The following is a 27,366-nucleotide window of genomic DNA, read 5'->3' as shown; positions in this document are numbered from 1 at the left end:
GATATTACATGAACTTGTTCTGGATATACCTGCCTGTACCAAGACTATAAGCCAGTATGTGTTAACAGCGTGGTCCTTGGTGGAACAGCTGAAGAGGAGGCTACCAGTTGTTGGTGTTGCTATGTTGTTGTGCTCCTGCAGCTGGAATAAGGGTGTGGTGTGTCTTTGTGTCTTTTTTTTTTTCTTTTAAAAGCATTCGTATTTTCAAGGTTTTTTTGTTACTCTATGAAGGATAGAAACTTTTCTTCATATAATATGAAAACTGCAGCCATAACTTTAAGGAAAATGACACATACTGTAAAAATGCCTGAAAAAATTGCCAGGGGAGGCAACAGAGCGTTCCCAGGGTGGCTGCCTTTCAGTGGTATAAGAAATGAACAGCCCTTAAATGTGTAGAGTTTATCATTCCTCAGAGGCCTTCAGAAACCTGCTGTACAAACTAAATAATAATAAACAATGTAGTTCTTTTACATAAATAATCCTTTCTGTTTCTAATCTACTGGTTTATTCCTGCAGTGGCATATTGTTTACAGTATTTATCTCGAGGTATTGTTATTGATCTCTCTTGTGCAAAGGAAATGAATTTATCTGCATGAAACTACATTGTTGGAGAGGCACTCTATGGCTGTATTTACAGTTTCCTTCTGTTTAGCGATTACACTTTTTTTTTTTTTTCTTTTTTTTTCCCTCTTCAATTTATCTTTTGGTTGGCTGGCTCAGAGCAGCAGGATATTTGGTGTGGGCTGTGAAACAGATTTAAGAAGTAAGAGGTACTTTTAATCCAGCCCTAACTTCTTCAGTCTGTAACCTGCCTGTGGAAATAATATTGTTTGTTTCCCTTTTTATAGCTTTCTCACAGGGACATCATCAATCTGTACTTTAAGCGTTTCCAAAGAAGTGAGGACAGTCAATAGAAGAGGGGAGAGGATGGTGGTGGGGAAGCCTACTGAAATTGCATCCTTAGTAAAGCTAAATACAGTAGTCCTAAAGGGTGAGAAAGGAACCAAGATCTGAATCTAGCTGGAGGCCACACAGGAGGGATGGGGTGTTATGGCAAACTTGTTCCTTGGCCTATATCCCCTGCTGTGAGGAAAATGTGAGGATCGAAGGCTTGTTCAAAGAGTGGAACCTTCACGACACAGTTGTCTCATCTAAAACTGTATAACAAAGAGTGAGAAGCCTCTTAGATCTGATCCTAGGATGAGGGGATAAAAGAGAAAAATCACACTTCTATTTCTGTTCACTCGTCCTTCACAACATTAGAAACGGGGCGGTTGTTTTTTAGATTTCAGTAAGTCAATTATTTCTTTGCTTTTTACTCGGCTTGTATTATGGGTAGTGTCAAGGTAACCGACAACTACCAAAGCTTTGGTACTGTTCCCATGGGTTTTCTCATCCTTAAAAAAGGGAACTGAACTGCTTTTGTGAGACCCAGCATCCTGAGCTGATCCTCCAGAAGATCCAGAGCAACCAGGTGCATCTCAGCCCAAGCTGCATGGGCTGCCTCAGCAGCTGGTTCCTGGGGTCTGAGGGGAAGAGGAGCCTTTTGGTGACTTGCATTAGGCGAAAAAAAAAAATTCTCCTTGACTTGCAGCAGGGTGTTGGGGAAGGGTTTGAACTTAGGAGAGTTCTTAAAAATTATCCTTAGAGTACCCCTTTGCTTTTCTTTATGGAGCTCAGATGCCAGTTCACTTCTTTCCTCGGGATAAGCCAGCCCCGCAGAATTGCTGTGGAAATCTACTGGCTTCAGCTTCTTGTTTGACTGCCATAAACAAGGAAATCTGTATCCTCTTTGCCAGTTGTTCAGCAGAACCAACCTGCTTGTTCCTGGGCGGCTGGGTGAATGGGATTTTGGAAGGATGCTTTGTGTCTTTGAAGTCTTTTCTGGCTAAATATCATTAATCTTCAGAGTGATTCAGTTCTTAAGGTAATTTATGGCTTGCTTTTTTTTCTTTTCTTTAAATCCTTTAAAGGCGTGAGATGGAAAAACTTCTTTGCTTCAAGATTATCCAGTGTAATTAGAACAGTGTCACTCAACTGAGTAAAGTCCTTTATAGATGTGTTTTCCTCTGTCTTTTTAAAATTTAAATCCATGATACATGGGAAAAGGTGCAAGTTATTGTTCATTTATTTTGTATTTCCCCGTACACTGTATTCCTAAAACTAGCCAGAACTTCTTTTTGGTTTCGTGGCTTTTAGGATGTGATATTGAGCACTATTAGTTCTGTGAGGGGTTGCTGTCTCTGTGCGTGGCTCTGAGGTACTTTCCACTTGTATCAGGTTTACTAATTGCCTTTGCAATGTATGAAATCCTTGTGTAAAGGATGACTGTGCAACAAGGCAGTGCAACTGGGATGTCAAATATGAATTTACCAGACACCACTGGGTACCTATTACCTATGTGTGTCTATTAATGAAAAAGGGAAACAACTTGCTAACCCACCTCCATAAAAGCTTTGTTCCTTGGAGGGGAATACTACTATATCATTAGTGTCTAGTGTTGGTGTTTCCCCATTTCCTCCAGTGTAAGAAACAGACTGGAGTGAGGCCAGTGGAAGGCTATTAATGTGGCCAGGGGATGGACCATGAGATATGCTGGGGAGGCTGAAGGACACGGGTTTGGTTAGCCTTGAGATGGCCAAGGGGGTGATCTAGGGATCTACTTGCAGCCTTTCCGTTCCCTAAAGGGGGGCTGTAGAGAAGATGGAGTTTTCTTAGATGTACAGTGAAAGGACAAGAGGCAATGGGCAGAATTAGCTACAATGGAAATTCCTATGGGATTATGGGAAAATTCTTCACAACAAAGGGGGTTCAAGCACAGGAACAGGGCCCAGAGGGGCTGCAGACTCTCTAACTCCCAAGACTTTCAAATCTTGATGGGCTGAGGCTCCAAGCAACCTGATCTGACTTAGAAGCTGGCCCTGCTTTGAGCAGGGGATGGGCCTAGATGACCTGCAGATGTCCCTTCCAAGCTGTATTTTTCTATGACTATTAAATTTATGGTTGGTGGTTTTCTTTTTTTTTTTTTTAAGAAGGCTACCTGCAGTGTTGTTTTCAGCTAATATGTTGTCTTCGCTGGAATACTTGCTGTGAATCCTTCTGGTCCTCAACCAGGAGCTCAATATGACTTGTTGATCTCAACTCCAACTTGAGCTGTGACTTTCCAGGCTATGTAGAACAGATTGCTCTCATTTCCAGTGCTCAGAATGATAAATAAACTGGCTTTTCTCTGCTTCAGTGCTTCATTTGGTTGTGGAAAACCTTATTGCCCAGATATGACTGGTATCTTCCTCCTGCAAATACCTTGGTTTGGTGGAGAGCTGACTGAGAAGTCATGGGACGCTGTTCCCTTTTGCTTGCTTGTCACGTTAAATTTTGTTAATTTGGGATAATACTATTTCAAACACTATTCATTGATTAGAATTTGGATTGCTAAATGTGACATTCTCTTGCGCCTTGTGTAACCATTCATCATCATATAAAGGAGTGACCATGCTGTTTAGTAGACTTTAATAGCCATTTTGCATAGGTGTAAATGACAATAGAAGGTAAAAGAAGATTTAAGCCAGCCTTGTGCTAGCTGCATATCTGTAATAACTGTTTTCTAAGTATTTTATTTGTTTTGGCTTCCTTATTCTTTGGACTTGTCTGTTATTGTTGAAAGGGCTCTCTTCTTTCTTTTTTTTTTTTGCTTTGGTTTTCTATGCTTCTCATGGTCCTTTGTTTTTAAGTATCACAATTTATTCCTCCATCTGTACAATGATAAAACCTTCTCCTAGTTTCTTTTTCAAAGATTTGACTGACTTGTTTGCCACTTGAATCTTGGAAATGAGAGTTTGATTTGTAGCCTGCCAGATCCATAATAATTCTTTGTCCATATAGCTCACATTCTTTGTTGGAAGTTGCAATTTCTTACAAATTGCTGAATAACTGCATGGCATTTTGCTGCTTTCCATTTGTGCTGATTTCCTAGCAGCTTCCACCATTCCCTGTTTGACATTACTGTAGTCTGTTCTCTGTTCAGAGTTCAGTTTTCTCACTTCTACAAGCCTTCGGTATTCCAGTTGTCCCATGTGAAGCCTCCAACAGGCCTGATCTTGTCTACCAAATATCTGTTTCCATGACTTTATGAGTTATCTTTCACCTGACAGTCTCCTAGGGGGAACTCTTTCCCTGTACCTTCATGAGGGGGAGTACATGGCTGGATAACTCACTTGCCAAAAGAATTTAATGGAAAGCTGTTATTTGCAGACATTTCTCCTGCTGTGTCTGAAGGACAGAGGAAGACAACTGAGCTTTCTCATGAGCCTGTGAAGGCAGTTTAACAGCAGGTAGTCATGCAAAAGTCTGATTTTGAGGACACAAAGAGTGATTTCTATAAAAAATATAGTATGTCTTCATGGTCCAGTTTAATTCTCTTTCTTTGTGAAGAAAGAGATTCAGGCTTTATCTTCATCAAATTTTGGTTTGACAAAATGCCCGGAAAATATTGGGAAAGGCAAAATACTGGTGCTAAATGTTGCTCTTAAGTGCTTCAAGCTTATAGAAATTTTTTTTTTTTTGTCAGTTTGATTGTCCTAACTCAATCCTTTTTAATGCTCCTAGGAGTTCGGGATTTGCCATAAACTGCCAGATGCATGGTCCATCTCAGTCACGCTCTCCAGGAGTATGGGTAAGAACACAAAGCTCTACCTCTAAGCCGGTTCTGAAGTACTGTTGGTTCGGTTCATGTCCTAAGACATGAAGAGATTGCATCCCTAACACTTTCAAATGGTTAGTGCGTGTGCTTACGTTGTCCTTCTGTTAATCTTGACCTAAAACCACCATGTCAATGCTTTTCACAGATCAGCTATGCACCAATTAAGGCTTTATTTGTAGATTATAATTGAAGATTTCAAAAATAAGAAATCTAATTATTATAGCTGTGCAACTGAGGTAATGGAGATCTTTAGAGGGCCTGATAGTGAAATGAAGGATTAAGGAGCAGAATGTCAGTAATCCATCAAAGGACTAAGCACGGGCTGTGGAAGACCTGTACGGCTCGGTACAAGGAGAACATATGGCTGGGAAAAATGCAGAGTGTAACATCTGCAGGTAACAGCTTGTAACGTGAGCTGCGTCCGTGGTGCTGCTAATCACTGGAGCTTGTGAGCATGCTTTTCCTATGGGGAAAAATAATTAACCAGATAGAAAATGTATCAGAGATGATAATCAATAAGAGAGTGTGCAATACAGCATACTGATAACATGCATACGATATAGCCCATAGCTTGGGTTCTTTGGATTCAAAGTGCTGGAGTGTTGGACACTATCACTGGTTGTTTAATCACCAATGATGTAATGTGTTTAATACTTACCAAATGTAACAGTAAATCCTGTATTTAACTGAAATGTGTGATAAGTTAAGGTTGAGGGAGTTGGGTTCATTGAAAGAGATGGGATAAGAAATGGCTTCAAGCACAGTAAAACCACCAGTGGGTGATTAGTTGTATTCTGGAGTGCTGGCAGTAATTTTGGGGTCCTAGCAGTGATAGCCTTTGAAATGCAGACACTGCTATGACCAGGCAGCAGATTGTTTTTGTTTAATTTAAAACTTATTGCCTTCTCATTTTTTTTCAGTCACTTTTTCTCAAGGAGAAATAAATTGGGTACCAGCTCTATTTACCCATTTTGTTTGTTGGGCATATAGCTCCTTTGCCCTCTTAATTTTTTCAGTAGAGGGGAATGTTGTCTTTCAGCTGACTAGGAACTTTTCTAATATGTCATTTTGCAGGAAGGAAGCTTAGTTCTTGTCTCCCTTGTGGGGTGGGAAGTGCTGCCATTTAAGTCAGTGGAACTGCTCTGTTGCAAAACTGCTTTTTATACATTGGGAATCAAGTTAAAAGGAATACTTTCAGCTGCTTGGACCAAACTGGTTCCCTGTTTTTGGACCAATTTGCTGCTTCATCTTTGTGTATCATGATTCTGCAATTGGGCTTTGGTATCAGAGAAATTTCTGGAGCTCTTGCAGATTTTGTTTCAAGAAACTTTTCCCCAGTCTGAGTAGGTGTTTCTTATACAGTTCAAATTATATTCACAAATAACTTGTCTGTATTTGTATACCCCCACTGGCTCTGTGCCTCAGCATGCACCGTACTATTACAGATGAATTCATTAAAATGCTTAGGCATTCATTGCTGACATTTGTTGTGTTTAATTGAAATAATTTCTTCACCCTCTGAACTTAGCTTTTATGACACATCAAAACTTTGGAACATTCTCTTTTCAATTATTTATAAACCTTACAAGTTATTTCTTAATTTATTTGTTAGTTGTCCCAGATCATGTTTTCATGCAAGTATGTATTCATATAATAGCATGTCCTTCATCTTAAGAATGCTGCTTAACTTCTAGCTTCCTAGAAAATGCATCTTCTACGAGCTGTAGGATGAATGTATGACACAAACTACTCTGTTAAAATGCATAGACCATAGTTATGTTATGCTTTTGAAACAGGAGTACTTTCAATTAATATGTATTTCTTTGTGCTGTAACCTGTCCACTGCTGCACGTAACCTAGCATCTGGAGCTGCCTAAATGAGGGTTGCTTTGTAACTCAACTACATTACAACAGCAGCAAATGCAGGACCCGTTCTGTCTTCACTTATGTTTTTTCCAATTTACTGAAATCATGGAGGTTTTCATGGCTGAACCTGAGCTTGATTACCTTAACTTACTGATATATAAGCTTGCTCTACCATGATACATCCATTCTGAGAGTTTGTAATTGAGCTGGAACAAAGAAGGAAAAGAGGGTAAGGGTTTATTGACAGAACAGCATGTTTTGTGTTCACAGACTTCAGCGCAGTCTTGTATTACTAACTGAAATGTTGCTTCCCCAGCACATAGCTGCTTTCTGGCTGTCTTAATCATTTTGCATTCTAACCCTTAACAGTGCCTTCAATGTGTTAGTAGCAGCAGGGTCACTCTGTAAATGAGACTGAGGAAACATATCTTATTTTTGTTGCATTTGAGGGGGAAGAAAAAAACCACTTCTGCAGCCTGAATAGGTTTTTCCTGAATGCAGCAAACCCCAAAGGGTGTTGAGTTTTTTAAATACGCGAGTGTCTTTCTAGATTCCTACATCCGCAGTCAAGACGCTGAGGAAGAGCAGCCTGGTTAAGTTCATCTGGCTACACAACTCCCCTGTTCCTGAGAGCTGCAAGGGCTCAAATTTTTTTTCAGGTTGAGATGCTTTTTTTCCCATGACTTTTTGAACTTGATTTGTCCAGCCAGCTACTTGGGAGGGTGGAGATAGCACTGAGGTGATTTGCAAGCCCGAGTTGTCAGAACTGCACACCTCTCTTTTTGCTCACGTTGAAGTGTGCATCTCTCGGGACCCACGGTTGAGGCATGTGTTTGATTTTTACTTTTAGTGCAGAAGTTCTCTCAGTTTCTGGGACTGTGTTCTTGCTAAACAGAAGGATTTTTTTTTTTTTGGTAGTGTTATAATTGATGATCAGTGTTGGAACTAATACCTTTGCTGTGGGCTGGGCAAGAGAGCTTCAGAAATAGCAGAGAGTTGTTAAGTGCCGTGAAAAACAGCAGTGTCTTCTAAAACAAAACATAATTTGCAGAAGTTCCTGTGCAGATGTCTGTTTTCTTGATCTTCATGTAGGTGCTCGGTATTAGTGTTCATAAAAAGATCTTAGTGCTAATCCTCCTGTAGGTTCCTTTGAAATATAATATTTAACTTTTTTTTCTTATTCCCTTGAAAGTTTTTAACATGCCTCCTACACTTCTTTCAATGAACACACAATCTCTGATTTATTAATGAATAATGTGTCCCAGAAATCAGTTTAACAGATTCCCAGCCATCAGTCAGCATCACTTTTTCTATTATTTTGCAGAATGGATTTCTTTGAAGCCCCATTTTGTAGACTCTCAATGATATCTTTGTCTAACTCTTCTGAAGAAGGGAGAGAACCTATCAGTTTTCTTATTTTTTAAGACTGAAGGGTACATTAGTAAGAGCCAGAAACCTAGTTTCCATATGAATATTGAGTTCTGTTTTTCAGAAGCTGCCTTTCACTTATACTTTTTAACTCTTAGAAATGAAATGAATGATCAAGAAAGGACCAACAACACCAGTTAAAGCAATATTTAAGGCCAGGTCTGTGTAGAAATGCGAGGCCTGTAACCATAGAGTATGCTTTCCAAATAAATCTAAACTGGAAATGTTATGCCTCAGAGGCATACAGTGTACAAGCCTGGTGCAAAGACTAGATTTATCTTGATATGTTGTCAAGCAAGCATCTTCCATCCTGCCATTTCATGTCTGGCCTTCCCCTAACAGTACTCCTAGTTGCCTGTCCTGAGGCACTGATCTCTGCCGAATACAGAATATGTTGATTTGCATTTCTGCTCTGTGGTATTACTGAAGCCTGTTAGAGGGATGTAAAGCTAGTATTTGTTATGCCACTTCAGCCATAAAATACTGCCTGTACCAAAGCAATCTAGAGGTCTCTGGCCAGAAACCAGGCAACAACTGGGACACAAAGACAAACCTTTTCCTTGAGGACCCGTTATCTTAGCTGGCATCTGGGAATGATTCAGAGCACACACCCCCCCCAGCCAAACACATCCAAACCTACACCTGGAGCTGAAAAAGCTCGGCTGCAACTAGAAAGACTTGCATCTCCTATAAAGCAAATCAGGAGAGAAGCACCAAAAATGAGTCGGTCAGCAGTGGGTTATACCTAGGCTAGAAATATTGAAAGCAGAAGCCTGGAATTTGCAGTCAAGCAAAGAAAGTGAGAGACATGAGAAATTTCTGGTGCTTATTAATCCTACACTCTGGGCATGAAGATGACTAAAGTAGTTCCCTTAAAGTGAGTCATTTGGGGTTGCTGATGGAAAAGCTGTGTTATCAGACTTCCCTCTCTATGCACTGGGACGACTGAGATTGTCCACATTTTGAATCAAGCAACTTGCTACCGTTTAGCAGGAGTTTGCTAAGTCTTAGATTAGTTACGTCCCTGGGTGTGAAATCTCCGTGCAAGTCCACAAGCCAAGGCTCCATTTCACTGTTTCACCGTAAAACAGTGCCTACAGCTTTGTGCCTTTTCCCAGAGTGTGTGGGGTAGGTGTGGAATCTATAATGAACAGCAGCACTTAAAAGTTAGCTAAGAGGCAGATCGTGTATTGGCACTGCGGAGAACTTGAGCAAGCAGTTCACGGCCACCCCGCGCAATTGAGTCATTGCAGTGCTGGAGTGCGAACTGCTGTGCTCTGTACAAACTGTTAAACAGGCGAGTTAGGATTGCCGATGAGCGTAGGCAATTTGGGAGTGCAAAAACATGTGCATCAGCATCTCTAAAATAGGAAAAGAAGTAGAAGCCTCGAGTATGGAAAAGTTTTACAGGTAGGCAGCACCCACTTGCTTTAATCAAGACTACAGGAGAAGAGCTGAAGGTGACCTGTAAAGGTCTGCTACTTTACCAGGTATAAAAAGAGGCTTGAAGCTGGTGTGTGTGTAATAGCGTAATAGTAGCTTAAAGACCTGAGAGAAGAGAGCTCACTGGTGATACTTGCTAGTGAGGAAGAGGAAGCCACAGCTTTTGGATGAGCAGAGCCCTCCGGACTCCCTGAGGACAGGTCTTAGCTCATTTAACTGCTCAGTAGGAACCCATACTAACTGAATACAGCCCCTTTCTTCCCACTAAGCAGAGGCTGACAGAACATTACGACAAATTTCAGCCTTTTCCTGTTTTGTTTTTTTAATAAGATTGTGACTGAAGGGAGCAGGTCAGCCTTGTCACCGTTCCCAGAGGATACGGTTCAGAGGTGTAGTGTGCAAAGAATAGCAACTCCCTTTTCATAAGATGTATGGCTTCTGTTCAGAGGCGGATTCTGGCCTTTGTGAAGCGCCGAGGAAGATCTGTTGTGAACTCTGGTACAACGGGTAGATAGACAGTGGCAGAATTTAATAAATATTTAGCATCAGGAAGCCTTTGTTAACTAATGAAATGAAATAAGTGTTGAAGAACAACAAACAGGAATGGAGATTTGAATAGCCCAGGTTCTTCTCTGAAAAGGAGAGCGATGACACATGGAAGTCAGGTAACACACTCTTTATATGGAAAGAAATTTCTGGATGATGTTCTGAACACAGACATCAATACTTGATTTGTTTTTCAGGCTGTGCTTACGCTGGATAATTTCATTTTGACAGGACCCCAGTACTTGCTGGCACTAAGATTGCTGGGTCGTTTACGCCTGAGGGGGAGTCCCAATCTCAATATTTGGGCTGTGTGCTCTACATGCCATGTGGCTGTCAGCATTCGGGCCCGTGACCTTCTTCTGACTGACGCATCCCATCCCATGCTCTGGAAAACACACACATGCACACCCACTACTGCACAGAGTTCATAGAGAGGACACATGAATCGCATAAACTTTGTTATTGAAAACGGTGGTCTTTGCCCTTTGCTTATTTGTTTGTAAATGTTTCTGTGCAAGAGCGTGCTCTGTGCATGTTTGTGTCTAGTTTATAAGTGACAAAATCTGATCTCGCTTTATGCTCGCACTTGTTTACTTCCAGAAGGTGGTGTGATATAGATGCAGAGAGAGATAACATCCATTGTGAAAACAAAATCAAAAGACCCAGATGTGCTTGGATACTTTATTTTTGTGATTAACGCTTTTCCTACTGCATTATCTTCAAATCAAAGCTGCAGTCAGGTAATAGGGCAATAAATGTCCTAAGCAAAGCCCAGGGATGCTTACTAGGTAATCTCTTCACAACACAGTCATAGCCTTGCATTGTACCTTCCATGACTCTAGTATTAGATGGCCAGTTAGTAAAGGATGGGCAATTGCTATAAATAAAAACCTCAAACCCCAAACAGCCTTTAAATCTTCAGTCATTAGAAAGATGAGTCCTGAACTTCCATGTGATCATTAGTAGATGGAGTACACTGTGACTAACTCTGCAGCTACTAAGCACTAAGTGTAAATGGTCGCATAAGAAGCAAAACAGGAGAACTGCATGCAGAGGTTTGGTTAGTACTTCAGGTTGCTATGAAAACTTGAGTATAAGGGTGACAGAGAGGAACTGGAACAGTTTTTACTCTGATAGCAAGATGAGTCATGCTGAAAAAGCCTTTATTTTCCTGGTAAATAGCTTCAAAGATCAAATATGAATTTCAGATGTGGTTGTTTTTTCTTTGAAAATAGTGATGTATTGAATCTAATTTCACTGCGCAACTAAACAATCTTAACGTTTTTCCAAATCAAAATGATGCTAAACAAACTTGCAGATGACTAGTAGAAACTTGCATTTATGCAGGAAAGCAAACATTAGTAGCCACTAAAAATACTGACCTGAACATGCAGGTGCTGTTGCATTGTCAAATGTGGAGATCTTTTGTTTCATGGTTGAATGTGTAGTTTTCCCATGTGCATGTGGTGCTCTTCCTTTGAAATACCACAAAAATGTCTTTTCTCCTTTCTTTCTCAAAGGAAGGTCAAGAAGTATGTGGTATATTGACATATCAGCCCTTACACTTCCAGCAATTTTCCTGGGATAGGATGCTAATTAAACTTGAATCAAAAATAACTTGAACTAGAACTCGCCCTCTATTGGGTGAGGTATATAACACGGTGAAACTAGTAGTTATCCTGTGAAAAATAGGACTTGTGTAAGAAGGTGGTGGGCCACTCTGAAATTCCACAAAGTGAATTTGAAAAGTATTTTGCAAGGTGCAATGGGTGATAGGTTGGTCTCCATTTCAGTCACAATGAATACAGCATGACCTATGCTGCGCTCTTAGCCCTAGGTAGTCCTACAGTCTCAGACCTTATTTAAAAACATTATGGAAAATGGGAGAAGTGGTTGTGAGTGTCAGCAAGCTAAGGGCATTAAATCCAGCCAGATTCATCACTTTCTGGGGCGGCGTGCAATACAAAGATATTGTTTCATTACCTGCACAGTCTCCTCCATCTTCAGGAAAGAGTGGGCTTGTTGTCCCTATAACAGTGGATGATGGAAGAAGGAAATTTCAGAAGAGTTTTGGTCTGTTGATTTCTTAGATATTTATGACTTTGAGGGACTTAAATTTAAAAAGTTTCAGCTGTATCCCCTTTCTAAGAGTGTGTTATTGACTTGATGTAGATATCCTTTCTCTTCTTGGTGTGCCCCCTTGTAGTCCCCAGTCATTGTGCCGCACAGGGAATTTCAGTGCTCAACTCTGATTGTGAATTCTAAATTTAGTGGCCAAATTCTTGAAACTTTTTTCCTGGCTCAGGACTGCATTTCTCCTCTGTGTGTGCATACACCTTCAGTGCTGTTTGTTGCTCAGCTGATAATGACAGTGTTTTTTTGTGGAAGTCCTGGTGCAGGATACAGGAAGCCACAGAAAGTAAGATTGCATCAAAGCAAAAGTTTGTTGGGCTGTATCATGCCCACAGCAGGTGTTGCCTGCCTTGGATGCATCATGTGGATAGGTGACAGGAAATCAGAGTTTCCATATTCTTTGCTGGACTATTTGTTATGAGTGACTGACTTGGCTATATTGCAGAAGAGTGGTGGGTTCTTTTTCCTATTTCCATTTTCTTTTCTCCCCTGTTCACTGAACTTTTCTGACTGTGTAGAATGCAGTGTATTATCACTCAGACCTATCCAAAGAGATGCAGCCATTACAGCCAGAAAAATACAGTTCTTCAAGTGCAACTGATGTGGGGAGAATGCCATTTGTGCTTTACAACTTATTATTGTTGAACAACTTAATATTGTTGACCACGGAGCAGCCTTGATTAGTCTTAGTGTAATGCAGACAAATTCTTTAGAGAAGAGGAGATTCATGTGGAATCAGGATAAATGTTCTTAATAGGTTCTTTCATTTGACCAAGCAGTCGTAATAAACTTGTGATTGTTGTATGTGTATTTCCAGACAAGTCAATAATTTGCTTCCAAAACCACTCAGAATTACATGTGGCCACTCATTATGAAAAGGTTTGTTCTGGTTAATCTTCAGCATGTATCTTTTAATCTCTCATTGAAGATTGAACTATAATGCCTACTGTGGTTCTTGAAAGGGACACCCTTGTTATGCTTTGCTAAAAGAAAGTGCTGTACTTGTAGTTTTAAAGCGGATTAAATTAAACTTGACAATACTGCTGTGGAGAGAGTGAAGCAGGGAGGGACCAGGATCACTGAAGTCATCATTGGAAAGCAGTACAGCTCTTCATCAATGCCCTAGTAATCTCACTATAATGAGGTATGTGCAGAATCTAAAGAAAATGGCGTAAAGTCCCACTTAGCCTCAGACTTTTTAATTCCTCAGGTAAAAAAAGTTTGTGAATCTGCATAGATAGAACAGAGAAAAATATGTCCTGCTAAGCTCCTTTTCATGGGTCTAATTTAACCAACTTCAGCAAAAGGCCCAGTCACCTGAGAGGGATGCTCTAGGTACCAGTAAAGCCACAAGCCTCTTAACTAATTTTGTTGATGCCGGTTTAAATTGTGCTAATAAATTTACAAGATAAGGAGGTCAGAGGGAAATGGAAAATACCAACCCTTAATGCTCAGGACATACAAAACTATTCTGAGTTGTTGGGAAATTTTGCAGGCACATGTTTCTCCACTTGTGAGCAGCCTTTTGAATGTTTTTGTCTTTAATGAAGTCTTCAGAATTCATGACATCCTGGCAAGCCCCACAGAGCATCTGGCTGTTGCCAGGACTTGAAACAACTGACTTGGTGTGTCTGGGTGATGGAAAACTGAGGAGGAGTCTGCTTTGTATAGGTGCTGCAGCCTTGTTCCTTGCACGAGCCCTTTGTGTCTGAATGAGCAGGAGCAAGATGCTTTGGCGGTAGGGATAGGAGCCTCAGAAACTTCACCTAGAACCTCCAACATTTGATTAAGAGGGATTCATTTCTGACTGAAAGATTTGAAGGGTTTGTAAGGATCCTTACACAGTTGTAGTTGGGGCCTGCCCTAAACACCAGAATGAAGCTTTCTGAAAGCTGGCACAGAGCACGCTTTAATATTCAGGGTTGGGGTTGGATACATTTAGGTGTCTATATGGTATCCAAATTCTCATCATGGAGAGCTATGGCTTGATTCATTTACCTATACATCCACAAGTGGTCTTGTTTGAAATGACCTAAGATATCCTACCTGACCTCCAGCTGTTGCTCCAGGTCTGCCATGTGGCTGTGTTTGATAACCCAGAGAATCTCAAACGCTGGAAGATGACCCATGCTTTGGCATCAGGTTCAGGATATACCTGCTCCTTGAAGAGTAAGGTGGGAAAGGCCCACTGGAGGCTGAAAGGTGTTGGCATGATTGCTCTTCCTTGGAAGTTTCACTGTGGAAGAACAGCTCAGTTCACTGGGGTTTGCAGTGACGGAGGTCGCCTGGAAGATAACTCTGTACCAGTGACACTGAATCCCTGGCTAGGCTAGATGCTCTTTGGTACTGAGCTGGGTAGTTCTGTGTCCTTTGTTATTTTGACCACCTGTGCTCTCTGGACAGCTGGGCGATGTTTTGCTAGATGCCAGCATGAAGGCCACTGCAGTCATTCCCCCTTCTGAACATGGTGGCCCATTTGATTCTTGTGAAGCTGAAGCAGTCTTTTTATGCTCGCTTCTGAATGGAAAGTTTTTGCACGGCTCTTGTGGCTGCACCTGGGCTTTAGGTCAGATGTTTTCCACTCTCAAGACTTCTTTCAGGAGCCGTGGCACAGTACTTTGTGTTAATTTTTTCTTCTCTTTGGACTTGTGAGTGTTTGGAAATGTAAGGAGGTGCCTGTACAGGCGAGAAACCTGAGGCTGGGGGCTCCTCAGCACATCAGCTGCAGTCACGTGTGGTTATTAGCTACAGTTACAGATAAAGGTAACTTGGCCTTTTTTTATTAAAAACATCACAAATGATGAGGAAGTTAATAAAGGAAATACTGTATGCTTGCATCTGACACTAAGATAGAAGACTTGTAATCTGTATTATAATGTTATATTAAGAAATCCCCACAAGCAAATTGTAATGGCTTGTTATAGACTTTATCTTAGTAGGAACAAGGTGAACAACAGATATCAAAGATCACTTTTTCCAAACAGTAATTATTTTTAATGAAAACTTTGACTTTATTTCTTGATAATCTTAAAGTATGCATCTAATCTGTTTTTTACTTATGCTGTTATCACCAGAAATGCAGTGTTGTTAAACATAAAGTACCTTCAGAAAATAAAACTTTACTGAAGTCCTATATGGGCCCTTGATGTTGAAACATCTTTATTAACAGTTTATAGATACTTAAAATGTCATTGTCCTATAAGGTTAATTGCTCTTGCAACTTCAGTAATGACAATTACCTGGCCTGCCTTGTATTGAATTAAGCCATTGCATACTTATGTCTAGAGTCATATGCTGCTTCCATTTTAAATACTCTTACATGTGTTACAGAAATTAACAAAACTTTTTTAGACAGGCTTTTTAAAGGCTGATATAACTTTTAAATCGTATCTGGCTTCTGTTTGTTTACTTGCAGAGCCATTAAGAGAGAGGCCTAAGTGTAAAAGATATTGTAATGTACTTGATGCCTGACTAAAATATGGGTCTTGTCATGCTCAACTGTTATCCCTGTTCTCACCCTTGTACCAGTCTGCTCTTTTAGCAAAGTTGAAAAGGGTATTTACTGCTCTTAACAGCTTGGCTGCAAAAAAGGACCTGTAGGGAGTCCTAAACTGATTCATTTATTATCTACTTTAAAACAGTAATGCAAGGACTGTTATGTGTTCAGTACGGGTAAATTGGGGAGGCAAAGAGATTGGAATGAAAAACTGTGAGGTGGTGTAATGAGTTGTCATGGCATACTGGCATATAAGCATCAACATGCTTTGTAGGGGCATTTGCCTGTGTGCAGTGCTCCCGAGTGGGATGCACAGAGATGGGGTTTGCAATTGCCCACAGGGCAGCTTGGCATGCAGCTACCCGCTATATACACGCAACAGCTTAGCAGAGTGCACAAAATGCAATTTGTGGATGCATAAAAATATGTGCTGAGAATATAACTCCTCAGGAGCAAGTGTACTGATCATTTGACTCAAATTGTTTCTTAATTGAAACACAAAACAGCTCCTCTTTAAACTTCAGACTACTTGAAATCATGTCTGGTAGGGAATATATAAACTCCATCTTCAAGGAATGGTGTGTCTACTTTTTCTTCCGCTAACAGATGCCACTTGGATTAACAAATAAGGATCCTCCTCACAGCAGCAATATCTGACGAGGCTATCAAATTCTCCTAAATTAAAAAGAACTTGACAATGACATAAATCAGATGTTATTGCTGCACATATAAATGTTCATTTGTTAGCCCAAGTGGTAGTGCATTTTTGCACAGCTGAGGAATTCCTTTCTTTCAAAATCTGGTAATAATTCAGCAGTGTATTTGACTGGGTTTCAATACATAAATGACTTCAGTAGTACCCAAAAATGTTTGTTCCTCATCAGAGCTTTCTCGTCTTTGGCATGGGGCAGGGTAATTTCAAGTCAAAACTTCTTTTGGTAGATTCACAGATATGTGTTTCACCTATGATTTTGTTAAATTAAGCACAGGTCTGAGATGTTAAATTCCAGTCTTAATTAAACCTATATCAGATCTGAGGTATCTAGACCTTGAGTTTTTCATTTTCATTTTATTACAGAGTAGGAATCAGTCTTAAAATCCCAATTTTGGTCCTTAATATTTGGGAGGTGTTCAGCACTAGACTTTTTTGTAACCTTGCCTTTGTGGTCTTAAACAGAGTGATTACAGTAGTGGCTATCTTATGTAGCTAAGTATAAGCACTCTGTATGTGGATAATACCTGGGCTTAACAATTTTCTTTGTTCACAGCCTTATCGGACATAGCAACAGCTCCTGTGTGTCAAAAGCTTTTGCCTAGGGAATACCTTCCGTGCCTTTCTCAGTCAACCTCCTCTTACCACTGAGGTTCGCAACAGGACAAAAATATTTTGCATACATTTCTCATTTCCTAGTGGAGAAGTTGGTCACTCTAATGTTTTTTCAGGCCTTGAACTTTGAAGAGGTCCATTTCCTTACGGCTGCTTTTAGAACAAATAAAAGATCAGGAAAAAACCACCATTGCCCCACAGTAGCTGTGAAGTAGCACTCGGTGCATTACATAAACATTCTGGGCTGTTTCACTAATTTAGCAGTGTTTTTCAATGTTTAGTAGGTGGGAGTCAGAAGAATCTTGGTCTTTCTTGTTTCTAACAGCTCAGGATTTAGTACAGTCTAGAAATTATATCATGATCCTTCCATAGTGGGACATGAAGAAAAAGGCTACACATCTGTGTGAGCATGACCACACTGGGACTTAAAGCCCTGTACTGAGTGATGCTAATCCATGGAGGGGAGGTCCTCCTGTCCACACTATTTCTGGCCCGTAAGAATTCAGTTTACTTTTAACTCATTTTAGAAAAACATTTAAGGAACGCTTATCATTGTTGCATTTTTCCTCAAAGTATCCAGCAGGGCAAATGCACGGGGAATTTGGTTCATTCCCAATGGGGGGCAGAATCAGTGGAATCCCAATCGGTGTTCACATTTGTTGGTGAAGGGGTGGTGGTGGGGGGGTGGGGGGGGGCAGATGCACTTGGACTTGCTCTGAGTCCAAGTGCATCTGGACTGATGTCCAAGTCTGAGCAATTTCTTCATCCCTATTCATGCTCTTGCAGAAATTGCACTTGGAAGAAGCTCTTAGAAATTTTTGCTTCTTTAGATAGTCTTTTGGACAGGCCTATATATATTCTCTGTAGAAAAATGCTATAGCTATCCCCATCCCTTTACAACCTCCCTTTGGTAGTATTTGCTTTGAAAGGTACAATCTGGCCTTGCTCTCTTCGCATATGCACGTTATTTCTAGTTTAAAAAGTATGCTGTGAGTAAAAGTAGTCACAGGTCAGGATTCATCTGCCTACAACAGAGTTTCCTTTACAGTCAGTGGAGATCAAATCAGGACAGTCAATAGATTCTGGAGTGCAATTCCTGCTGTCCTTGAGGAGCACTTAAATGGGTCCGATAAACCACCCCTGAGAAGCTTATTTCTTTCCACTGATTTTCGAGGGAGAGTAGGTGGCTGTGTTACAGTCATCAACCCCATAGATACTGAAGTTTGGTGATGTGTGTCCCACCCATTGTCTCAATGGAGAGTGGTTCCTACAGCGGGAGGAGGCTACAGCTCTGCCCTTCTAGGGGCTGGGCTCTTCTGCAAGCCCTGACATCAGAGTTCATCGGTATGAACGTGGAGTCTCCAAATGTTTGAGTGCTGTACTTGTGCTAAAAGTGACATGCTAAAATTAAAACATTTGAATTTACATAATGTATAGGAAGGGAGTGGAGGTGCTGCAGGAGTCTTTTGTGAAATGGGCCTTTTGCTGTAAACCTACAGCAAGTTAGCGCTGTTTTGAGCCAGGGGTTGGAATATGTGACCTCCAAAGGCCTCTTCCAGTCTATTTTATCTTGTGATTCTTCTGCCAAAAAGCCTTTCTACTGCATGATTATTTAGTGCCAGATTTGGAATCAGTCTGTGTTTAGACAGCTATCCAGATCACAAAACAACTCGCAGTCTCAGGTGTGGACCCTATCACATTTTCTGACCTACTGCTGAGGCCAGATGAGGAGGTCTGATTAGCTTTTCTCCCTGAGATGAAGCTGGATCTCTGTAGATACCCAGAGTGTTGCTTTGCAGTACTAAATTAATTTTTTTCCCCTCCTTTACAAAGAATAAATATATAAACTAGAGTGGAAGAAGATGTTTTTCTGTTCTGCTAGGAACATTTTGTAAGACTTGGCATGAGTATCCTGGGAGTCTGAGCTAAAGATGGTGAACATATGGAAAAGCCCAGGAGGAAGCATACAGTTTTAGTTTTCAAACCTTACTCTTGGATTGTTACACTGATGTAATGAAAGGACATTAAATGAGCTGAGGTTATTAAACCCTAAAGGTTACTGAGTCCTATTGGGCATCACATTCAAAATGTAATTGAACCAAGTCCAGATATTTTAATTTCTAGCTGGAGATTTATGCAACATAAGCTGATTCTTTTTCCAGTTGTGAACATTATTGAAAATGGGCTTGTTAATTTGCTTGTTTCTTTTTAGTAGTAACTGAATAGACATTGTTTAGGCTCACTTGGCTCTAGTAAAACAGTAAGTACCAATCTCAAAGTCATGGTTCAAATCAGATCAAGTATCTGGGAAGATAGATGCTTTGCACTGTTATTAAAATCTCACTCCCCCAAAACTATGTAAAGTCTGCAAACAGATATCCTCTAAGGCTCTGGCTGTGTATTGTTCCAGACGCTCCATTGCTGGTGTAATGCTCTCCATTATAGTGTGAGAGGGAACAATAGCCTAAACTGTTAATTCCGCTTATTAGGAATATGGGATTACACTTATTAATATGGGATTGTTTCCATCTAAAATGTTCCACTTTAATTGTAACATGAACTAAATGATTTTAACCCTTTAATACTACGAACATTAAATATTCTATTAAAAAAAGAAAAAGAAAAAAAAAACTGGTCATCTTGAAATCCCAAAGTTTTGTGGATTTGACTTAACTTCTAGTGCTGGAATCAGTTGTTGGAGTGGCGTCTCTTCTACTTTCATCTGACTAGCTTAGCTGCTCTTCTCTGACAGTTTGGCTCTACAACATGTTTTCCTCAGGCGTGAAGCTGGTCTGAGGGATTCAACTCCCTGGTGCTGCAGTTTGCAGGTCTGTGCTGGAAAGTTTACTATTGAAATGACTTGGGTTAAAACGATGAATCCCTGCCCACCTTATTTCTTGGACTATTTCAGTGGCCTGTTTGACATTGCGGCTCCACACAAAGCAGCACATTTCTGTGTGAAGAATGATTTGAGTGTGTCCTGTGGCCGCTCTGGAGCGAGGGATTCTTCCCACTGGTGATACCATCCCTATTCATGTAGAATATGTGAAAATCGATTGAGAGCGCAAGGGAATAGCTGTCTGCCTTGGTGACTTGGGCACACGCTTACTGGGTTCGACCAACCCAGGATGATCGGCACTGTGACAGGGTGCAGCTGGGGACTGTGAAAGACATGAGTTAAAATCCCCAAGGTCAGGAGAGGGACTCAGACCTAAGACTCCCGCACCTTGGGCAGTTGCCCTGACTATTGGAGAAAATGGAATGGTACTACGAAAACATTCAAGTTTTAAATTTAGAAATAACTCTGGGATAACTAAAGCTGTCTTTTTAGGAAAACTTACTACTGGCTCTTAATTTTTTTGCCTGCTACACCTGTGAGAACAGGAAAAGGAGGAATCCTAGGATAAGGAGGAGGATGAAGAATGTTTTTAGGGAAAGGAGAGAGACTGTTTCTTTCTTAATATCCAACTATTGGATAAACAAAGTTGCTGTGCTTGAGAAAAGCAGGGTAGAGGAAAACTAAGAGATCTACTTTCCTGCTAGAAAGTATTCCTGTTTCAGGGTACTAGTGATGCTTTGAAGATTGCAGGCAGGCTGGAGTAAAAGTTGATTCAAGGAATGAATTCAGGGAGAACAGTTCGAATGCAGAGGGGGGAGAAGGATGTGAACCTTTTGTTTTGCTACTCTGTGGTAGGGGTGCATCTTAGGCTGTGTAGGGGTGGGCTACTTCGGTGAATGACTGTGTCAAATTAGGGAAAAGGCCAATTTGGGATACTTTCCCCCTCTATCAGTGATTACAAAAAAAACCCCAGACAAGTGGGAAGCATCTGGTAATGTGTGACAGTAGCCTCGATATGCAGAATGGCTTGGAGAAACTGGGTCAGCAGCGGATCTGTATATGGGAGTCAGCCAATGCTCCCACATTAATTAATGAGGTGAGGAAAGAAATGGAAATGCTTGTTCTCTAAGTTCATTCTCTATGGAAGATTTATCTGGAAAAGCTTCTAAGTAGATTTAGTGGAGATCTACGCACTCCTGAAAAGAATTTGTACATATGGTTCTGGGCTATTTGAACAGAGGTCCCAAAAATAGAGTAGGGCAAGTGACAACAAGTTTCCCCCTGTTGGTCATTTCAGGTTTTATTTATTTATTAGTGAAGGTTTTATTTATTTCTTAGTGAAAGTCCCATGTTGTTGAGGGCCATATTTGAGCCAGTTATTCTCCTGTCTTCCCTGGGGGCTGCTCCCTGCAGGAGTGTTTCCTGAGGAAGAACTGATGAAGAAATGGGGATTAAAGAACTTGATTCTTCCCCAGAAGAGCAGCTCTGGTATTTTTGTCTTGAAAAGGTGAGTGTTAGCAAAGGCCAATATATGAATTTATTCAATATCCAAAAAGCTTCCTTAAAGCTGGCAATGTGCCAATGACTTAAAAAAAAAAAGGGGGGGGGGGACGACTGGTGACGGGGATAGAAGATGAGACTAAGCAGCAGCATGTAAAATATATCCAGCTGAAAGGAACAAAGGGATAAAGTGAAAAGTGAATGTACTGTGGGCAAGGGGAGCTATTTTGGGCGAGGTCAAAACTGAGGGGGGAACAGGTCATGAACGCAAGCTAGAGAAGGTCAGGTTTGAAAGGCACTTGGATGAATTTTCTCTGTGGTGAGGAGAGGCAGCAGCAAGTCATGACTCTGCTGTTAGGGTTGAGTTTTGAACTACCGCTTGTGCGGTATGAAAGGTGCAACAGATCCTCCCCCAAATGGTGGCCGAGCGCAGAATTGGGTTTCCAGGGAGTGCAGGAATAAATCAATTGATTGGCTCATGAGCTAAAATGAATGGAAAGTGGGTCGCTATGGAAAGTCAGTGCCCCATGGCAGCTGATGGCTTTGCCTCAAGTGATCCCAGCAATTCTGTGCACTCTCTGCGGGCTCTCATCTGCATGGTGGGTGATGCTGGCAAAATAGGTGTAATGCAGGTAAGGGATCCAAACTCATTTGTTTCTTTTTTTAATGAAAGCTTGACGTCATACTATGCTCCTGTTTGCCCTTACACACACAAACACACACTTTATGAGCTGCTGTTATGGCAGGGGGATGAGGAGTCCCCTGCTGCAGTCTGCTGGGTGGTGTGTTGGTTTGAGCGCTGCTGGGGCTGTCGCTCTCTGTCTGGCATGCAGTTGTTGCTGGAGTTTGGCTAACTGTATTGTTGCTGCCCTGGACTGTGGGAAGCATGGCCCTTCCTCGGAAAGGTGTCAGCTCTCCTGGAGAGAGAGAGAGAGGGAAAGCGCAGGCTGCTCTCATTTGTGGTGAGGAAGAGAAATTGTACAAGAAATCTTATTTTATAGAAGGAGTAAACCAGCAGCTAATGTTGGTGCTGAATGCCAATACCCGAGTTTAGGAGACTGTAACATCCAGAACCAAGCACTCAAAATGCAGAAAGTCCAGAAGCAGTCAAATGCAAAACAGACCTAAATAGTCAAAAGCCTGGAAATACACAGCTAGGAAATTTGTGAAGCTTTAGCTTCAACTAGTAGTGTAAGGAATAAAAAAAAAAAAAGAAAACAAATCGTTCCTCATCTCACCTAAAATCCTCCACAACAAACCACCCCTTCAGGTCTCAGGTGTTTTTGAAAATTAGTGGGACCGTAATATTCTTATACAGCACTCTGAAAGGTATCATTACACCTTTCAAAGAGGAAAATATTGTATTGTGTGACTTAATAATGCATTTCTATGCATCACATTTTACTTGAATTTCTTTTCAATTTAAACTTAAATTGGAATTTCTTTAGCTTTATGATTCTTGTTTGAGGGATTATTACGATATTCCTATAGAGTGTTTGCCTTCGCTGTACTGCTGTAACTCCGGACTAATACAGGTTTGATCTAAAATACAGAATGGAAGAGAGCTAGTGGTGGAGTTTGAATGCACTTGAAATTGTGTGCATATTTAAAGAAGCCTCCTCTTTGGTAAAATTGTTCGAATAATGGAGGGAAGGTACCCCTATGTTTTCTGACAATTGGTGGGGAAAATGCTGGATAAACTGGAAATATTGTTCAACCAGTCCTATTGCCTCCCACTCTCGCACACAGTGCTGAGCTCAAGCGAGAGCTCTAGGGACTGGAACTGATTTTACAGAGTAAACAGGTTCCCTCTTGTTAGAGCTTATTTTCTCAGCTTTGCAGAACTAAACTTAGTGCCCTGCTGCTGATGTAATTTTAAAACCTATCACTTAGGCATTTTTAAATCTTTGACAGACCAATTATAATTAATATGATGGGCCTAAATCACACAAGAATTCTCAGCTCTTCTCTTGAAGTATCTGGTATGGCAACATAAAAATAAAATAAATACAATCTCTCACTGCATAAATTTTTAGGATACTTTAGTCTTCCACCTTGTAATAATTATATCTCCTGAGATATTTGTGCCCTTAGTTTTCCTGCTCATTGTTTCTTTTAGGCTTGGTATCTGTGGGACCAGCAGGCCTTAATGGTTGCAAATATCGTGTAGAAATTTGAAGTAGTCATCTTTTCTCTCCTCTTTCTTTGCCTAAATTAGCGTAGATTAGGTGGTTCAGGGTGTGTGCCATGTAGGTACCATTTGGCTGAGAATTTCTGAGTGGGGAGAAGGTCCTTGTGAGGAATGTCCATCCTTTTCAACAAGAGCTGCCTCCAGACCCCAGGTGCTCTGAACAACTGCAGCTATGCCTTGCAGAAGAAAGATGAGGCTGATCAGGAAATAAACCTGTAAACCTATAAAGCATTTGAAATGGGCAGCTTTCCTGCATATATTCAAAGTCTGTGTTGTTTGGTGATACCTCTGTTGTGGTTTAAACCCAGTCAGCAACTAAGTGCCACACAGCTGCTCACTTGCCCTCCCCATGCCCCCAGTGGGATGGGGGAGAGAATCAGGGAAAAAAAGTAAAACCCATGGGTTGAGATAAAGACAATTTAATAGGACAGCAGAGAAAGAGAAAATAATAATAATGATAAAAGAATGTACAAAACAAGTGATGCACAATGCAATTGCTCACCACCTCCTGACTGATGCCCGTCCCCGAGCAGCGATCGCTGCTCCCTGGCCAAGTCCCCCAGTTTATATGCTGAGCATGACGTCATGTGGTATGGAATAGCCCTCTGGCCAGTTTGGATCGACTATCTTGGCTGTGCCCCCTCCCAGCTTCTTGTGCACCTGGCAGAGCATGGGAAGCTGAAAAGTCCTTGACTTAGTATAAGCCCTACTTAGCAACAACTAAAACATCAGGGTGTTATCAACATTATTCACATACTGAATCCAACACACAGCACTATACCAGCTACTAGGAAGAAAATTAACTCTACCCCAGCTGAAACCAGGACAGTCTCCCACCCTCACCGAAGGTTTTGTTGTGTTGCTGTTTGCTTTGAAGCTCTAGCGGAGCACTGCCATGGTACCAGACTTAATCTGAGGGCCAACAGACTGGTCTCATTTGACAGCAAGCTCCACGGTCACCTAGGTGTCACTGATGCCATGTCCCAGATACATCCTGATATGGTTGTCCTCAGAAGAAAAGATGACAGTTTTGACAAAGACCGTGAAGTGGAAATTACCAAAGCAACATAAATAGGAGTGTGTTCACTGAAGAAAGGAGAAGTTTCCTTCTGGGATTGGGGGAAGGACAGAGATTAAATGAAACTTTCTTGTAAATGTTATGTACTGGGGAGAGGTGGAGAGAAACTCTTTGCAGGCTTGGCTGAATGACTAAGTTAGCATGAAGTAAGGTAGAGAATGAATTGTATAGACAATCATATAGGCAGACCCTTAATTTTTTCATAAAGACAGTTTCCTATGTGATGTTAATGCCGTTGATAAGACTTGCAATTTTCCCTTTTCCAGAGGTTTGCTGGATGGTTATTATAAATTTTCCACAGACTGGGAGATCTAAGAATTTAGTTTCAACTCTATTCTAGCTGAATTTTTTACAGCCATGCACTAGCATCTAGATAGTGGGTTATTGTAGTGGTTCCCTTTTTTTCTTTACTATCTATTTTCCTGTCAGTATATCAATCAGTCTGTGATAATTTTTGATCCAGCATTATTTTTGAGAGAGTGTTTCTAAGAGCAATCAGACCTTTGGAACCAGCATAAGTGGAAAAGAGAGTTTTCCTGTTGTTCTCTGGATGCAGAAACATGACAGCACCTACAAAAAAGCAACGTATAAATCATGAGCAGAATGCAAATTTGTGGAAGAGGGTCATTATTTGCTCCTTAGGTTAGAACAACTTGGTGTTTCCTTAGAGTGGAGACCTTGGAAAGGTGTTCAAAATGGAGAACTTTATACGCTTGATGTAAAAAGAGGATGATTTTAGTGGAAGCCATGCATGGCATTTTAATATTTACAGCTTTGCTAGGGGAGGGAAAAAATCCAGTGGCTATTTCTAAATGAGTTCTAGCAGTGACCCATGTAGTCCACCCTCTTCTCTTATGCACACAAGGGATGTCTCACTGTAGAGAGTGCTAAGTTTGCATGCTTTAATTTAAAATCCTGCTTAAATAGAGTTTAACTGAGACCTTAACTGTCTTGACATTAGACATAATTATTAGGCAAAGCAAGTACTGTCTTTTATTAAACTAACTGGTAGAGCTGGAAAAAGTAGGCAAGCTCCTGGGCATAGAAGGATTTGTCTGCTTTTTCCACCTCTCATAGTCAGTCTAAGAAAAAAAAAAAAAGGTACTTTCTGTTCAAACTTTGTCTTGTTTGTGTCCTCAGATCACAACTCCATCAGCACTGAAGTATACATTATTATTAACTATAACTGGTACTGTAGTTGTGCTATACAAACATACCATAAGAGATAGGTCCTGCTGGGAAAGTCTGTAGTCTAACTGAAAACCAGACTCCACCATGAAGTGTAACAGGCATAAGAGGAGGGAGCACCAGGGAGAGATTACCGAAAAAACGTGTTTGCATAGGTCAGTTCTCCATACAGATAACTTCAAGGAGCAGGTGTGTGCTGGAGTACACTTCAGAAGTTGCCAGTAGCCTCTCCTCCTCTTTGCTGGCAGTTATTTAAGGGCTTGATGGTAAAAGATGCAGTTTTGAAGCATGAGTTAAGGGGTATGGCTGGAACTGATATAACTTAAGAGGTTACACGTTAATGTCCAGTAGATGTGAGCTTCCAGTGCTAAGCTGGCCTGTGTCTTGTCACAGATCTCTGGAAAATGAAAGGTTTGGGAAAGCATGGGGAGTTTAGATCCAGGACCTGGGTTAGGCTCTTGAAGAAGGCAGAGAACACTTAAAAAAAATCAGGCCGAACTGGGGTTTTGAAAAACCAGAAGGTCTGAGAAGCTCAGGTTTGATGTTAATGTAAAACTTCAGCTGGTGAGATGCTTGAGCCTCTCTCTCCTGCTCAGATGGTAAAATAGGGCTGAAGTCTGCTTGGATTTTCCAGCTGGGATTTTCCACTTTAGCAGAATTTTAACCGGTGCAACTCATGTATAAATGACATCTGCATCATGCTCTGAATCCCTGATACATCCTGGGTGCAAACAGCAGCTGTGGCTACTGTGTCCTATTCTCTAGCCATCCTGGGTCTTGTGGTGTGGTATCTGTTAGAGAATGATGGAGATATCCCTGGGCAGTTGGAAAGCCATAACGTGCAGACCTCGCTGTAAAAATTAGTCTGGTTTGTAAGAATAATTTATTCACCTGCATCATTCCAAGACCACTTTTTCTAGAACAAAATGGAAACATGGCTAATTAATTTCAACAAATGTACATCAGATCTGATAGAATGGGGGTCTAATATGTACTATTTAGTACGAGACTCAGGAAAAGGAGATTAAGTCTCTCAAAAGCCGAAGTTATATCCTCTCTACTGCCCCATACTAGCCAACACCACCTGCTGACTAAGCTTGGTAGGGCCTTCTGGAAGGCTGGGGCGTGTAGTGCTCGGCTCCAGAACCTAGGTCTGGGTCTGAGTAGACAGTGATTTATATCAAGGTTCAAACCACAGGTAACCCATTTCTGTGAAATATTTATATTCCCTAGAAGAATTTTATCATGGGAGGATTTCCTAGCAGGTTAGGCACTTACCTATGCAGCCTTAATTTTTCATACTCAGATTTAACTGGGTCTATTCAAGAAATGAATAATTGCTATGCCGTCATGATTTTTGCTTTCTCTTAGAATTACAAGTTTAGCTGTTGCCTGTGAAGTTCTAACCTAAATCTGATAAAACAAGAACAAGGTGCTGCCTTGGACTATAGGTGAAGTTGAATCTTGACTTAGATCGCTTTGCATGATTCCTGGAATAATCTGCAATGTCTCCAACACCATAGCTGCTTAACTTCAAAGGATAGCAGATGGTGACTTCTTCCAAGTCAGCAAAAAGTTCCTCTCAACTCTGACAAATTGAGACCCCATGGCCCCAGTAATGCTATGCTGTTC

This window comes from Ciconia boyciana, chromosome 2 (assembly GCF_034638445.1).
Source record: "Ciconia boyciana chromosome 2, ASM3463844v1, whole genome shotgun sequence".
NCBI lineage: Eukaryota > Metazoa > Chordata > Aves > Ciconiiformes > Ciconiidae > Ciconia > Ciconia boyciana.
Note: the sequence above shows the minus strand (reverse complement) of the source record.